The sequence below is a fragment of the Panthera pardus genome, unplaced genomic scaffold (assembly GCF_024362965.1).
Source record: "Panthera pardus isolate Hobbes unplaced genomic scaffold, ASM2436296v1 HiC_scaffold_13, whole genome shotgun sequence".
NCBI lineage: Eukaryota > Metazoa > Chordata > Mammalia > Carnivora > Felidae > Panthera > Panthera pardus.
The window spans coordinates 136,792,218-136,809,125 of NW_026526688.1; the positions used below are offsets into that span (position 1 = coordinate 136,792,218).

Sequence of the window (16,908 nt, forward strand, 5' to 3'; positions counted from 1 at the left end):
CCCTACTGTTCCCACCGATGGTGGTGGCTCTGGTTCCTGGCCTCCTGGTACCACCTTCTCCCTTGATCTCTCTAGTCCTACGGGTAGTAGCAGCTCTCTGCTGTTGCAGATATGTGGCTTGCTCCTCCTTCCCTTCTCCCCCATCCTTTCTTTGACTTTCCAAGTCTTTCAACACTTTTTTAAGCAGTTGCCTACATCATACTCCCTCAACTGGATTATCTAGTATGGGCTCTGTTTAGAAGAGAATGTTAATAATCAGGGTACATTTATGAAAATAAATTCATACTGGTACAAAATTATTAATGAAACTAAAAACTTTTTAAAATTTCACCGATGGCCCCAATAATGTATTTCCAATAATATTTTTTCTGTTCCAGGAACCAAACGAAATTCCATATTGCATTTAGTCATCAGGCCTGCGTAATTAACTTTGGTTTCTGACAATTTATTGGTGTTTTCTTGTTTTTATGACCTTGACCTGAAGACTACTGCTCAGTTATTTTGTGAAAGCCGCTCACATGGTAGGTTGTTTCATATTTTCCCATGATTAGACTGGGGTAGTACATTTTTGGAAGAAATATCATGTGCTATAATACCCTTCTCATTGCATCTATCGGGAAGAGGGGACATGATACCATCCTTCATTATTGTTAGAGATGTTTACTTTGACTACTTAGTTCAGGTGACATCTGCAGATCTTGACATTGTAGTTACTACTGGGACATTTCCATTCTCTACTGACTACAAGTGAGTCACCCTGCCTACTTAGTTCATAACTTAGGGGAGACAGATGTAGCTCCCGTTGCTTGAAGGCAAAGTATCAAGGTATTTGTGGAACTGTGTTAAAACCACCACAAAAATTAACTGTAAATATTTTGAGGTAAAATCTTTGCAACTAAAAAAAAAAAAAAAAAGAGGATTAAGACCCACCTCACGTCCCCATCCATTTGGGGAGAACGGAAAGCTCGAAGGGTCTGTGAGTGCTGTGTGCAGGTTGGCCGCTAGATTCCCAGCCCCGGCTTTGATGACTCACATTAACAGACAATTAAGAAGCAATGGTTTCAGACATGGCTAGATCCAGGGCTCCAATTTTGTGTCCAGGATATTTTCGCCTTTTATCTTAATTCTGCTTCCCACTGAATTGCTTCCATTCTCAGTCAGCCTCCCCCATGACGGTGGCCAGGCGGCTGCCTGCAGGATCATACTCTCACAGCCAGGCAAAACCATCCAAAAAAGCATTCCTCGTTCCTCTTTTTCACGATAGCCAGAAAGATAGAGTGCGGTGATTGACAAGGCCTTGGACACAAGACAAGCCCTGGAGCTACAATGATTCGGGTCTTAACCCTCCTCCCAGCATCACAAGGACTGAGAAAGAATGACCAGAGGTGTTGGGGGGGGGGGGGGGGGGGGAAGGGGGGAGGGGGTGGGAAGGAGACCGGTGGCTGGGTGATACAAACAGAGATGTCTTCCACTAAGCCAACTGACCCTCAGTTCCTCGGGATATCCGTGCTCAGGCCACAGCTCCAGCATGCCTCGGACAGGTGTGGCTCAGGTAGTGAGGGCAGAAGGCTTGTTGGCATCCCAGCCCAGGCTCACCTACCTCTTTGGTTCATGTGTTTTTATCATTTGTCTACACCGGTGCTTTTCAACCGAGGGCGATTCCCACCCCCACTCCGCTTAGGATATTTCATTATGACAAAGACATTTTTAGTCGCCATAAGTTGGGGGAGGGGGTTGTCCTACGGGCATCTAGTGGGTGGAGAAGTCAGGATGCTGCTAAACATCCTGCAATGCACAGGCCCGTCCCAAACCACGCAGAATCATCTGCCCCCCAAAATGCTCATAGTGCCGTGGTTAAGAAACCCTGGTCTAGGCAATCGGAAAAAGAGTATGTTTCTGCTGTTTTGCCAAAGAGGAAGAACTGCATACCTGACATTCACTGAATTACTTTTCCCCGCCTCATTATCTACCTCGTTAGGTGAATTGAGAAGTTACCCCACCGTATGTGTAAAGGGCTTAAAGATAAGGGGCTTAATTCTACCTTTTGGAAACAAGGAAAGAGACCTTCCTTTCCCTTTTCTTTCACAATTTCTTTCTCTGCTTTTCAGAGATTTACGTATGTAAATCTTTTTTTTTTTCTTCTTTTTTTTTTAATGGCCGCATCAGCCTCTTGCCAGTCTCACAGCTCAGAAATGTGTCCCCGAGGACCAAGAGCCATCTCTATGAAATGTACTCCTCAAGGAAGATGGTGCCCTGCCTCGCAGTTTCCTAGGAGAAGACAAACTTAACTTCAGCTATCATCTGAGTTCACGTTGCAAAACCTGCCGAACGTCACCGGTGCATCCGCTCAGCTGTAAGGGCGCAAGATTTCCTCGCTGTCTGCCATTTCTTTAGCAGATGGCCAGAGATGCATATCACATTCTGGTTTAATGCCGATTCAATAAAAAAATTATTTTCTTTCTCTTCTTTGTAGAGAGGTTTTCTTTTTTAAAATTTTTTTTAACGTTTATTAATTTTTTGAGACAGAGAGAGAGAGAGCATGAACGGGGGAGGGTCAGAGAGAGAGGGAGACACAGAATCGGAAACAGGCTCCAGGCTCTGAGCTGTCAGCACAGAGCCCGACGCAGGGCTCGAACTCACGGACCGCGAGATGGTGACCTGAGCCGAAGTCGGATGCTTAACCGACAGAGCCACCCAGGCGCCCCTGTAGAGAGGTTTTCTGAGTTGAGAAGACATTTCACTTTTAATTACATTTCCACAACACATGCTAGTTTATTAGGATCGTTAAAAAGCAAAGTCTGTCAGAGATGTGGACACGCATTCCTCATTTCCCAATAAGGCTATTTGACCCCAATTTATTCTTCTTTTCTTTTCATCTTCATTCAGTTCAAGATTAAGTTCTCTGTTGTATAAGTGTCTTAGAACTTGTCCTTAATCGAATTGTAATCAACATTAGTATTGTTTTCAAACAACTTGTATGTGATCTTAAAACCACCTTTGCTTCAAAAGGACATGTCAGTATTTCATAGCCCTTCCCAAGGAATCATTCTATTCCTTTCTTGTTTAAATTTCTCCTTTCCTTTGTTGATAGGAGCTCTGCTTGATAAAAACAGCTCCCAGAGCTGAGCTCTAGTGAGAAGTAGTGACCAGCTGCAGTATTTCTGGCAGACAAAACAAAATGAGCTCTGGTTTCAGGTTTGGGAGGCGAATGCTGAACCCTTGTGTTAAAAAAACAAAATTCAACTGAGTACGTTTTAAAGACCTTGTTGGCTTTATTTGATTCATGAATCAGAATCCCATCTAGCAGATAGAAAGGAGGTCCAAAGAGCTGTGCAAAATGAAAGAAAGACTTTTATAGGCAGAAGGGGGGCAGGACAAGGAAGTTACTAGCAAAGAGCAGAATTTTGGTGGCAAGGTCACCCTCCTTTTGGGAACAACAAGGGTCTGTCAGGCAGATTACCTCTCTAGTGCTAATTACGTAATTCCATATTGACTGGTCTAAGATTCCATTCCAGGGAGAGGTTAAGACATTATGTAAGCAGAAAAAGTTAGGGGTCCCCAGATGTTAGGTAACATCATCAAAAAGATGTGACCACCAACAGACGTGTGAGCTGAACTGGGGCTCCCGGAGACTCCTCCCCCCTCCGCTGTCCTTGGAATGCGGGTTCCACTTGCCTTTCCAGCTCCCAGAGGCTGCTCCAAGGACACAGTGTTGAGATGGTGATGTGCTGTTGAAAACACCTGCACGGTATACTTGACTGGCCCAGTTAGGGCCTCTTTATAAAACTCTTAAGATTTGGAGGGCGACGGTGTGGGGATCTATTCATCTTGCTGCGGCCCAAGACAAGCCTCCTAGGTAAGTTCCCTTTGCTATTATTTAAATTGCCACCTACCAACCCAGGGCGGCCTGCCTCTTTCTTCAGTCTCTCCCTGCCCTCTGATTGCTGCGGCAGGTTTCAGATTGCACCAGGAAAGCTCCCGAGAGGGCTGTGAACCAGAAAAAGAAGAGACAAAGCTTTTGTGAAACAAGAGAAGTCATTTTAGGCCCGCAGCTATTCTCCCAGGTCTGTGCCCAGCTTGCCCAAGCACACGGCTGGCAGAACTTCCCAGGAGGTGCTGAATTACAAAGAAATGCAGAAACCTCAGCAGTAAAGGATTTCAAGGGAACAAAGGGAATGCAAAAACTAAGTCTCTACCAGGCTTGGAAATAGCCACACCTGATCAGAGACAATAAACCAGTGGTTAAACTCCAAGTGCAGATTCAAAGGTGAGCAAGGCCCTGCTTGCCTTACCTGCGATCTGGAGCCCAAGACCCCATCTAGTTTATACCTGCTCTTGGAGCAGGCCCGCAGCCACATCCTGTCGTCAGAGTTACCTCCGCCTTATTGTAATGTTAAAATCTCCACCCAAGGAGAGCACAAGCCTCCCTAACACAACCTACAACGTACTTACAGTCGTGTTTCCTTAAGACGCATGCGCAACCTCATGCTACCTCGACATAAGATGACAAAACTCCCCTTTCCGAATATTTATCCTGACTCTAAATAAAAGAAACCCACTGCCCCTGCTCTGGGAGTTACGGGTTTGGAACTTATTCCCTGTGATCTCGTTACTTGCTGCATGCACATAAACTTTCTTCCTTCATGTGACCCCTCTACCTGGAGTCTTCTCTACCTGAAACTCACCAAGGAGCAGACTCACTTTAATCTGGTTACAATTATGGGTACATTAAGTTAGGTATTAGGTCTTGGGTTGGTGATGTGGACTTAGCACAAGTGACTCTGTGGTAGGGTCCCCTCCCTAAGGAATGTGAAGAAAAAAAAAAAGACCTCAAGGCATCCTGACTATATGCATACGTGACAACGTCCCTCGCGACCTTGGAACATGAGACCGTTTAATCAGACCGCATGTTTGTGTGTTACCATATATGGGAGATGAAGAAATAGAAAAAAAAAAAAAAAAAAAACTAGGCCATGTGGCGTTTGGGGCTCAGTTCTTCAGGTACACTCCCAACTGAGCCCAGCCAGCATGAATAAAGTTGCTTCCTGGAAAGAAAAGTCTTGGTGTCACAACTCTGTGTGAGAGAGAGACAACTCCATTTGGAGCAAACTCCATTTGCTACAACTCCATTTGGGGCCTGTTGTCTCTTTTTTTAACCTTTGCATCGACTACAAAATCGCAGAGGAAATGACTTTACCTCCTGCTGCCTGTGTAACCAGCAAGCAAGGAATGCTAAATATGCAGCATATGTTTAAAAAGCCATGTCAAATCTGGATTGAAGGTCAAAACAAAACAAAACAAACAACAACAAAAACCCAGCAAGTAAGAGTGATCTAGGAAATGTTGCCTACCTTGTATTTCTAATTACTTTTGTTTTTTATTTTTTGAGCAGGAGAGGGGCAGAGAGAGAGAGAGGGAGAGAGAGGATCCCAAGCAGGCTCCACGCTGTCAACGCAGAGCCCGACATGGGGTTCGATTCCATGAACTGCAAGATCATGACCTGAGCTGAAATGAAGAGTCAGACGCTTAACCCACTGAGCCACCCAGGTGCCCCTGTTTTTGTTTTTTTTTCATACTATTTATTAAGAAGGAAAGAGGATTTTTATCATAAAACTAACATTCGCTGCTGAAAATTTAGAAAATAAAGAAAAACTAACAAAAAAAAAAGGAAATTTTAAAATGTCCTCATCCAGAAATAACTCATGTTGACACTTTGGTTTGTATTCTTTCCTTCTTCCCTTGCAAACTTTAACTTCCCTTGCAAATTTTAACAATGTAATTAAACGTGCTGCCTATTCCTTCTGTGTAAGGGAGAGAGGGGTCACTGTGGACATCTGTGGTTCCGACATGGTTCAGCAGTTGCTAAAAGCTGATGAGTACAATAATGATCACACTGGTTTTGCTTTTTTGTTTTGTTTTGGCAGAATCATCCATCCTTGTTAAGATAATGTTCCAGGATGTTTGTATTTGTACGTAGTCGAGCCACACAGCAACAAATGAAAAAAATAGCTCTTTTCCAAAGCCTTTGTAGGAGAGGAAAGACGTTTTCCTCTAGTCTCTTAGGTTTAGTGCCCATGGCTTGTGAATTCAATGGGCAAAAGACACATTAACAGGAGAAAAAGGTTTTTCAGCGTATACGCAGGAGCCAGTCAAAGAAGCAGCTGGCTAGTTGAATGGTTCAAGTTAAAGGTTTATATATTTAACAGCTTCTATGGGAAGAACAAATAGATTCCTTTAGCAAAGACAAATGGATTTCTAGGAGAACAAATGGGAGATAAGAAAAACTGTGATAATATGTGTTTATACGGATGCAGTGGTCTTTCTGTCTTCTTCATGGCCTTGAAACACCCCTGGAGAGGGTAATTATGGTAAGTTTATTACTGGTCCTGCTCCTAGGAGTAGAAGCCACCCCAAAGAGAATTTATGGCAGGCTCCTTTCTTAGAAGTTTCTGCTTTTAGTCATGTAAGGGAAGCTCCAAGAAGGCTTTTTTCTACATCAGCTGAATCTCAACTATCTTCAGCTTAAAATCATCTTCATGCCAACCCTGGACGCACCAAGTGAGTCCCCACATCTTCAAAGAGGGAAACGCAACAAAAGGAGGGGTTGGAAGCTAACACTCTCTGAACCATAGGACGGGGCCGGGTGCTTTATCCACAACGGTTCCACAGGTTAGGTTTGATTGATTCCATTTTACAGATAGCAAACTAGAGGCTCAGAAGAGCGAAGCAAGAGACCCTATAATCTGAGCCAATTTGTATCAGAGAGCCTAGAATCATTCTACTTTTATTCAACAAGCATCTGGTGAGTGAATTCTATGTGGCAGGGTCTATGTGGTGGGTCTTTGGCTAAGCTCCCAGAAACAGAGCTGAGATGCGAATTCGCGTACAAGTGCTTTATGGGGAAACAGTGTCTCAGGAGAAGCAGAATGGGGGAAGCAGAGCAGAATAGGGGAATCCGGTGAGGCAAGCATGTGGTCTCCACGGAAGCCTAGCTCAGTCTCATCCCCTGGAGACACTCTGGAGCACAAATTGCAGCGTGGAGTTAAGTGCCCTTCATCAGTCTGTCACTTTAGCCAAGGCAGCAACTGTGGATGCTACACAGCAACAGTGGGGGGTGGGCATGCCTGCTGGCAGGGGGGATCTGGGCCCCCCAACACCAACCACCTACCTCAGGGAGCCTGCTGTGGCCCAGTGCTGCTTTTGCCTGGATGGGCAAATGTGTCTAATCTGGGGGAAATAAAATGGAAGAAACAGACAGGAAGGAGAAGCTCCTATCTCCTGCAGTGTCCTTCCAGCACCTTCTATTGATGAAATCTAACCAAATGCTCACTGCAGACAAGAAGTGCTTAAACAGTCTAGCCCACTATCACAGAGCAGACGATAAAGGGTAGATTTTGAGGCAAGTAACAATAAATTGATAACTGGCACAGCCACTAAGATCACATTTGGACCAAAAAACCTTCCTTTGCTTTTCTTCTTTGTCTCCATGCTTGTTGAGTGTTCATTATGCTCAACCAAAAAAATTAGCAAAAGAAGAGTCTGTGCTGCCTGGCTCTTTTGCTGGAGCCTACGATGTGGACCGGATGGGCCAATGTTCAGTCTTCCCACTGCCAGGAAGCTCTGAACCACCCATGGGACCAGTGTGGCATGATAAACAGTAGGAGAAAACCCATCTGGGCACAGCCCCAAAGGCCAACTGCTTTGGGGGTGCTGGGGAAAGGGGGAATCGAAGCCACACAGCCAGGTTCTGCCATACATTGTTCAAGCAGTTATGGCTGCTCAAACTTTACTAAGATGACGAACTTCTGGTTGTTGGATTGGGTCTCAAAGGTCATGCTGTTGAGGACATTCCTGGAGTCTTCCTTAAGGTCATCAAAGTAGCCAGTGTCTCTCTTTCGTCCTTATGAATTTTTGCGATGCAAACAGGGTTGTTATACATTTTCATGAAAATATTTTAAAATTATATTTATATTAAAATATAAATTGAAATTTTATTTAAAAATAATTTCCAAGAAATTAGCAGAAGAAAATACAATGACATTCTAATAATAATATCTTTTCTATTGTCATAAAGACAATGCCTTGTCATTATTATCCCCAGAAGATACAGAGGACAGTGGGTAAAGCACCAGTAAGGGCTTTTCCCTTCTGTTGTCTGTGATAATTGACTTCCAAAGTCAGTTTTGCATATGCGCTCAGCCTTAACTTAGACTTTAGAGCTGAGTGAACCTGTCAGGCAAAGAGCTCATCTATACTCAACCTCACACACACACACACACACACACACACACACACACACACACACAATCCAAACTGCTTACTGGTATTACACACTTCCTACATTTTTTAAGATTCTATTTTTAAGTAATCTTTATACCCAATGTGGGGTTCAAGCCCACAAACCCAAGATCAAGAGTTGCACACTCCACCAACTGAGCCAACCAGGCACCCCACACACTTCCTATTTCTATATATTAGGGTAATATCTTTATATTACTTGTGTTGCTGGATTTTTTTTTTTTTTTTTAGCTTTTAATTGCGCACTTACAAACATGAGAAAAGCTATTCATTTTTTTCTAGTGATCAACAAAAAATGTACTAAAAATTTTAAAATGCCTTCATCTTTATGGGGTGACTTTAGAAATTATTATTATTATGTTCTTACATTTTCTGGAATATTTCCATTTAGAGGATTAGTGATAATTAGTGGAAAACATAATACAGTATATCTAATGAAAATGTCATTGATGTTATTCTATTTAGTTATATTTACTTTTGTGAATGAAACAAATGCTTTAAAATATTTGTTGGGGCGCCTGGGTGGCTCAGTCAATTAAGCATCTGACCTTGGCCCAGGTCATGATCCCATGCTCCGTGGGTTCGAGCCCTACGTCAGGCTCTGTGCTGACAGCTCGGAGCCTGGAGCCTGCTTCGGATTCTGTGTCTCCCTCTCTCTCTGCCCCTCCCCTGTTTGCACTCTGTCTCTCTGTCTCCCAAAAATAAATAAATATTTAAAAAAATTTTTAATAAAATAAAATATTTGTCAATTTGATGACACAGGTAAGTCTGGTGAGCAGATTGGAGAGAATACCGTGGAGTTCTGAGCACTAGCGGCTTCTCTGCAACTGCATCCAATGGCCTGTTCTCAGTCCTCACTCTGTTGACTTCTTTGAAATGCCTAATTCCTATCTTTTTGAACTAGATAATGTCCCATTTTCTCCATCTCTCTGATCTCAGCCTCTCCACTCTTCTTGTTTTCAATCCCCAGGCAAAGGAATTCAAATCTCCCTAGTCCCTGCCAAAGTGACTCATGCACATAATGGAGCTGCTGGCTTCCACCATAATTGATGGTCACCAAATTTATTTCTGTTTTAAGTTTATTTGTTTTCTTTGAGAGAGAGCGAGGTGAGGAGAGGCAGATAGAGAGAGAGAGAGAGAGAGAGAGAGAATCCCAAGCAGGCTCCACACTGCCAGCACAGAGCCTGATGCGGGGCTCAATGTGGGAGTCAAACTCATAAACCGTGGGATCATGACCTCAGCTGAAATCTAGAGTCAGACGCTTCACTGACTGAGCACCCCCCAGGCGTCCCGATGGCCACCAAATTTAAATGGGGTTCAGTCCTGCCCGGGAATCACATTATATTTCTCTGACCAACTAGTCCCTTCTTTTACTTGCCAGAATGGCTATTTCGAACCTCCACCCCCATCAGATCTCTGAAGGATGTAAAGACCCATCGCCCTTCGGGATGGAGAGAAAAATTTATTTTGCCTGCCTCTGATGCAAATGGCAAATGATTTCACAAGCCTCAACCACTGAGAGTGTAGCAAAATGGAGTCTGGACCCTGGGGGACAATAGAGGAGACCAGAGCAAGGAGGGAAGTAGATTTGCAGTGACCGTCCTCAGCTGTCCCCTCACAGGCTGAGGGGTGCCCCAACTGAAAACATGGAAGAACTCTCTCCCTTTTCTGGTGCGAGTCTAAACCTATATGTAGGTCTTGGATGCCAAGCAACAGAGTTACATACGAATAACTTTATGACATTATAAAGAAGACATCATCACCTACCAAATGAAAAAAGGAAGGCATGTTCAAAAGGTGATGTTGGAATAATTAGTTAAAATTTTAGAGAAATAAAAACCATCTAGGCTCTCACTTGAATAATACCAAAACAAGCTCGAGAGACTTTAGTTATATAAATAGATAGAATAAAAAATCAAGAAACTATAATTGAAGGAAAGATGGGCATGTTTGTCTACATAAAACATTTTAACTCCTGTATGTAAAAATAAAATTAGATTTGGAAAAAATGCATTTGGAATGAAAAATGCTGAGAGTACAATAGTTTAATTGGCAAAGGACACTGGTTTTTTTTGTTGTTGTTGTTCTTGTTTGTTTTTTAAAGATTTTATTTTTAAGTAATCTCTACACCCAACGTGGGGCTCGAACTCACAACCCTGAGATCAAGAATCGCATGCTTCTCCAACTGAACCAGCCAGGTGCCCCGGCAAAGGACGTTGTTATGGGCTGCATGTTATGGGCTGTTGTGCCCCCTAAATTCATATGCTAAAGCCCTAACTCCCAGTACCTCAGAATATGACTATATTTGGAGAGAGGGAATTTCAAGAGGTAATTAAGTTAAAATGGGGTCATTAGGGTGAGCCCTAATCCAATATGGCTGGTTCTAGAAGAGGAGATTAGGACAGAGAAACGCAGAGCGAAGGCTGCCTGAAGACACAACTGTCTATAAGCCACAACTGTCTATGAGCCACAAAGAGAGGCCTCAATAGAAACCAACACAGTCAACACCTTGATCTCAGACTTCAGCCTCTAGAACAGTGAGAAAACAAATTTCTGTTTTTAAGCCATTCTGTCTGTGGTAATACTTTATGGCAGCCCTAGAAAACTCATGCCGACATTATATTTTCATAGAAGATAATATAATTAATGCACAAAAGTACTCAACGCTAGAAGGAAATCGTCACAAAAGAGACAACTTTTGAGTTTGGTTCTGAGAAATGAAGGGGAGTCGTTGACATCCAATGAGTTTGTGATCGTTTTTCAGAGTTGGCTTGCTTGTTTTTAAAGAAAAACGCTTCATATTTTGCCAAGAATGAGTAAATTTGAAACACTAAATTTTAGTTCGTAACTTTGTATGAATGAAATAAACACAGCAAACTACAGGAAGCCTTGTTCAAACAGGAGTTGCATCAGGTAACAATCTAGAAGCTGCTGGTATCACTTTGATAGGGTTTTGTGGGGAGCTAATCTTTGGGTAACAGATGACAGATTCAACACATTGAATCTACTTGTGCTGAATCACTGTTGCTGTGGCATTTTTGCCCTGGGTCTGCAGCTGCCTTGTGGGGATAGATGTGGTGAAGAACCCTGTTGCTGCCTTCCGGACTCCCTCGAAAGCTGCAGGGGTGGGAAAAACAAAAGTCATTCTCTGCTTCCCAGACTTCCTTGCAGCTAGGATCCAGACATGAAATCAATTGCACCAATGGGATGCATGCACACCTCTACTGTTACTTACTACCTGTGTGACCCGAATATGTTTACTCACTCTTTACCTCAGGTTCCTTGTCTGTAAAATGTGGATAATGAAAGCATTTACCTCATAGCGTTGTTAAGAGGACTGAGTTAAATCCTACAAATTGCTTAGCCTGGTGCATAGTTATCAGTAAGTGTTAGCTTTATTATAATCGTTATTCTTAAGGTGGAAGTGAGGTACAGGCCATCTTCCTGCTCTCTAGCTTCTTCCTTTGGCAAGTACTGTCCTGGGGTTTTCCGTAGCGGCATTTTTATGTCCATCATTGGCTTCATGGGTGTCCAGAGGCACTTAGTCCTGGACCCAGGCTAGAAAAGTGTGTCCATGAAATCAACAAGTCCCGCTTCAGCCTCTGATTCCCTGGTGAGCCAGTTCTGCAAGATGTCCTTGAGAATCATCCCAGAGGTCCAGCCAAGAGCCCTCTCTTACGGCCCCAGCAGCAATTCTGTAAGTGCTTACTTGCCGTTTTAAAAATCCCTTTCTGCAAAATATACATGGAGTCATTTGTTTCCTACAACCGAACCCTGTGAGCCCCTTTCTCAATTTCCCTTTGCCCCAGTTAGAGTTGTGAAAATAAACAGGGAAACTGGCTTAGGAAAAGGATTCACAGAGCTGTGTTAGTATTGGCAAAGCCCAGCTTTTTAAGCAGGTTTTTAAGTCAGTGCTTTTCTGCTAGATCAGACTCCAAGGAAGGTGGCTTGTTTAGACCAGCTAGCTGACATTGGTGGCCACACCCCATCTTCCATAGAGCCCCAACAGCAGAGAAAGGGGAGAAAGGGACCTTACAAGCATTGGTGTTCTTTCTTCATGTGTTGGGTGCTCCTATAGAGGCAAGAACCAGTCTTATTCATCTTGTATCCCCAATATCAGCACAATCTCTTATCTGCTTATTAAGCGTCTGCTAAAAGATCTGAACTTTGCTGTTGAACAGGGTATATTACAGAATTCATAAATCTCCACTGAAAAGGAAAAGCTTCTGAGGAAACCGAGGGAAAATGACAATGTGCTTATATTTATGCAATGTTCACGCTAGTATTTTAGGTTGAACTTACTGTGCAGTTTATTTACTTTAAGATAGGAAGGGAAATCCTAACAACAGTTGAACCTAATAAAACCATTTAGATCATGATCTTTCTTTCATTTCAAATTGCACTGCTCATAAACAGACTCTTAAGTATAGAGAACAAACTGATGGTTACCAGAGGGGAGGGTGTGGGGGATGGGTGAAATAGGTGATGGGGATTAAGGAGGGCACTTGTGGTGAGCACTGGGTGTTGTATGGAAGTGTTGAATCACTGTATTATACACCTGAAACTAATGTAACACTGCATGCTAACTGTACTGGAATTAAAATTAAAAATGTAATAAAAACAAAACAAAGCAAACAAACAAAAAGCCTACAGAACACCAGAAAGAGATTGCATTAGTCTTCTCCTAAATAAGTTAATTTTTTTTAAAAAAGATTCAGATTCTGGAGCACCTGGGTGGCTCCGTGGGTTAAAGCATCCGACTCCTGATTTCAGCTCAGATCATGATCCTAGGGTTGTGGGATAGAGCCCTATGTTGGGCTCGGCGATGAGCGTAGAGCTTGCTTGGGACTCTCTCTCTCTCTTTCTCTCTCTCTCTCTCTCCCTCTCTTTCTGCCCTTCCCCCACTTGCATGCATGCGTGCACTCTCTCTCTCTCTCTGTCTCAAAATAAATAAACTTTAAAAAATGATTCAGATTTTGTACCTACTATGTAGTAAGTGGCCTTTATTTCTGTGTCAAGATTATTTGGGTTATAAGTAAAAGAAACCCAAACAAAGTAACCTAGGATGAACAGGAGAATTTATTATAAAATGCAGGGTCATTTCATAGATTCCAAGGACAGGATGTGCACTCAGGTTCACAAGGGATTGTGAACCATGAAACCATCAGCAATTAGCTGCTCTCTTTCCCTTGCTGCCTTGACCTTATCTACCTTTACTTTGCTCCACACATCTGCTTTTCTCTCTCTCTCTCTCTCTCTCTCTCTCTCTCTCTCTCTCTCTCTCTCCCCACTCTCTGTAAATGGGCTCCTTGGGCTCTATGGATGGGGTACAGGCTGGCTGTCCTCCAGTTGCAGCTTCCAAACTCGGTTCATGGGGTCTTCCACGTGCATACCAGAGAACATTCTCCTGTGTCTCTAAACTTCCCAAGAAGGAATGACCAAGTTGAGATTGCATTCTTATCCTTGGTTAATCAACTGTGGCAAGAAACAGTGGCCATCACGTGGTGCAAATTTTCTGCACAGAATCAACTCTGTGGACAGGTGGGAGGAGGAGTTCTCAGAGGCATGAAGACTATGTGCACATGACAATATCCCAGGGAACAAAAACTTGGTAACTTTAATGTGAAATTAATATATCTTAACGTGCCTGCATATTGGAATATCATGACCAGCACATTTAAAAAATGATACTTTTTGCATATGAATATGTATGTATTATACATATACATTTACCGCATATAGCAACTTAAACTAACCCACATTGGCTCAGGGGCTTTAGTATTTCCCTTATCCAAGCAACATGATATGGCTACTCTGAGAATAGTTCTCGAAGTAACTAGAAAGTTAACTAATGTGATAAATAAAAATAGAATTCTAGATGTTGCTGGGTGGCTAACTCATGCTCAGGATGCAAATTAGGCAATTCAAAGGGGGCATCTATTTATTCAGGCCACTAGGGCATCATATAAGGATTCATTATTCTGTTAAATGAGGGTAAATAGGACCCTAGTGACTCAAAAATTTGAGGTTGCTTCAAAAAGCTCTAATTTGCACCTAGGGAGTAAAAAGAAGAATTTGGGTGGAATAAATAGCCAGATAAATAATACAAAAGCAGAGAGTCTGGGCCAAGAAGGAAGCCATATTTGAGAGACCAGGTACTGATGGAAAGATTTAAATATATTTTGTAGGAAGGTGACCATAGCAAATTGACACAGGGCTTTGACATTGGGGTGTGAGTATCTAGGGCATATGCCATATGACTTCATAGATACATGTGTTTGAGCTTGGGACTAAGGTTCAAAAATGGCACATATGAGGCCTGGGTAAGAGGAGGAGCAGGCTCCTATTTGCATTTGGTTCCTGGTATCCCTGCTTTACTCAGCCTGTCCTCACCACTTATCTATAGCAAGTTTCCTTCATTGTCACAATGCACATGGTCAGCGCCATTTTTTAAATGTCCTCATGGGTGGTTTTTGTGCACAGAGAGTTATTCTCATTTTAAAAGTTAGTATCCAAATTATTCAAAATCGATTTCTTAAGCTTTTAAGAGGTCACAGTTTTAAAAAATGTATAATTCTCTTGATAAATCTAGACAATTTTAACCCTCACCTTAAAGAAGGACTTTTAGAGTGAGTAGATCCCCTTAAGTATCTCCAGCTATATTTATACATTTGATGTAGTTGATTTTTCTTTCAAGTACTACTTAAACCAACAAACCTTATGTTCTTAGGCAAGTTAAAATCTAATAGATTAACCGTATAACATCTGAAACTAAAATCATGAGTTAAATCAGTTGCTGGATGATACATTTAACTGGGAATTACAAAGCTGAAAGTATTACTCCAACAGGCCAAAATCACTTAAACCCTTAAGTAACAAATATGTACAGTTTTCTCACTCCAAAATATTCATGTATAGGTGTGATTTTCCTAAACATTCCTGTACCTGATGCTTTCTGATACTGATGCTTCCCCACCAAGGAAAAGATTACATTGTCCCACCCTTTAGGCAATTACCTTCTTAGATGCTTGAAAGGTTGCAGAACAACCAGAAGATTCAGCCTGGACAGTGAGCCTGAACTACAGACCTTTAGGCCAATATGTGTGCGTGTGTATATATGTATACACACACACACACACACACACACACACATATATATATATATGTGTGTATATATATATATATGTATATATATATATATATATTGACAACCCAGACCTAGGGTGAGTTCCCTTTTATAATTACCATAGTTTTCTCTGCCATTATTTAAGAAAGAGGTGGTCAATAACAAGAATGACATTCATTTTTGAGAGTGGCACAGGGTCTAAGGCCTACAATACTTTTGAGTGCCCACAAATATACTTTAATTGGAATTTCTTTTAAAATAAGAAGAAAAATATTTATGTAATAATAGTGAATATGTAATACCAAATCAAGCTTGGATTGTAGTCATCTTTATACCAATACAATAGTAGAATACAATTTCTAATGTTTTTTCTCACAAAGGCAAAAGTGCCCCAGATTCTCTGAAAGTCCTAATGTAACTCTAGTCACAGTCCACATCCTTGGGTGTGAGTTCTATCAGGCCCTAATTCTTTTTTTTTTTTTTAATTTTTTTTTTTTAACGTTTATTTTTGAGATAGAGAGAGAGAGCATGAATGGGGGAGGGTCAGAGAGAGGGAGACACAGGATCCGAAACAGTCTCCAGGCTCTGAGCTGTCAGCACAGAGCCCGACGCGGGGCTCGAACTCACAGACCGGGAGATCATGACCTGAGCCGAAGTCGGCCGCCCAACAGACTGAGCCACCCAGGCGCCCCTATCAGGCCCCAATTCTTAACATTAATTTACAGAACTCTGACATGCCCCCTGGGCGGGCCCATCTTGCCAATACATTTTGCATTTCTTTGGCTCTTCAGACATTTAAAAATGTGAATTCATAGCACCATGTATTCTTCTTTTAATTTTTACTATCTGGAAGGGCATACAACCCAACATATGTTAAAATGCTATGCAATTAACTAAAGTTTGGACAGTCATTTCACAAAGGAAGCTATTCAAATAGCAAACAAGCACATAAAAACATTAGTCATCACAGAAATGAAAATTAAAACCACAATGAGATAGGACTATACTTCTGTCTTGTCCAGGCATATAAAGGCTACAGTGTTTAAAACTGACAATGCTCAGTGTTGGTGGGGACATAGAATGAACCAGAATCCTGATACATTGTTTGTGGGAGTGTGAAATGGTACAATCACTGGGAAGAACTTTTGGCAGTTTCCCTCAAGACTCTATGACCCAATTTCACTCCCAACTATTTTCCCTAGAGAAATGAAAATATATGTCCACAACAAGACTGGGATAAGGATGTTCTTAGCAGCTTTATTCATAATAGCCCCAAATGGGCAACAACCTCAAATGCCCATCCATTGGAAAATGGATAAACAATCTGGGATAGATTCATATAATGGAGGTTGCTTAGGAAAAAAAAAAGAGAGAGAGAGAGACTGAACTCTGATACATGCGACAGCCTAATTTCAAAGATAGTATTCTGAGCGAGAGGAGCATTACACAGGACTATGTAATATGTGCTTATAGAGCAGGCCAAA

General features: G+C 42.1%; 1 long non-coding RNA gene across 1 annotated transcript; it reads left to right on the forward strand.

The window, feature by feature from the left end:
- The first annotated feature begins 384 nt into the window (after positions 1-384).
- Positions 385-2,461, forward strand: LOC109275293 (uncharacterized). Its single transcript, XR_008421481.1, has 3 exons — positions 385-521; positions 1,265-1,385; positions 2,167-2,461. It is a non-coding gene; the product is annotated as an uncharacterized LOC109275293 (long non-coding RNA).
- The last annotated feature ends 14,447 nt before the right edge of the window (positions 2,462-16,908 follow it).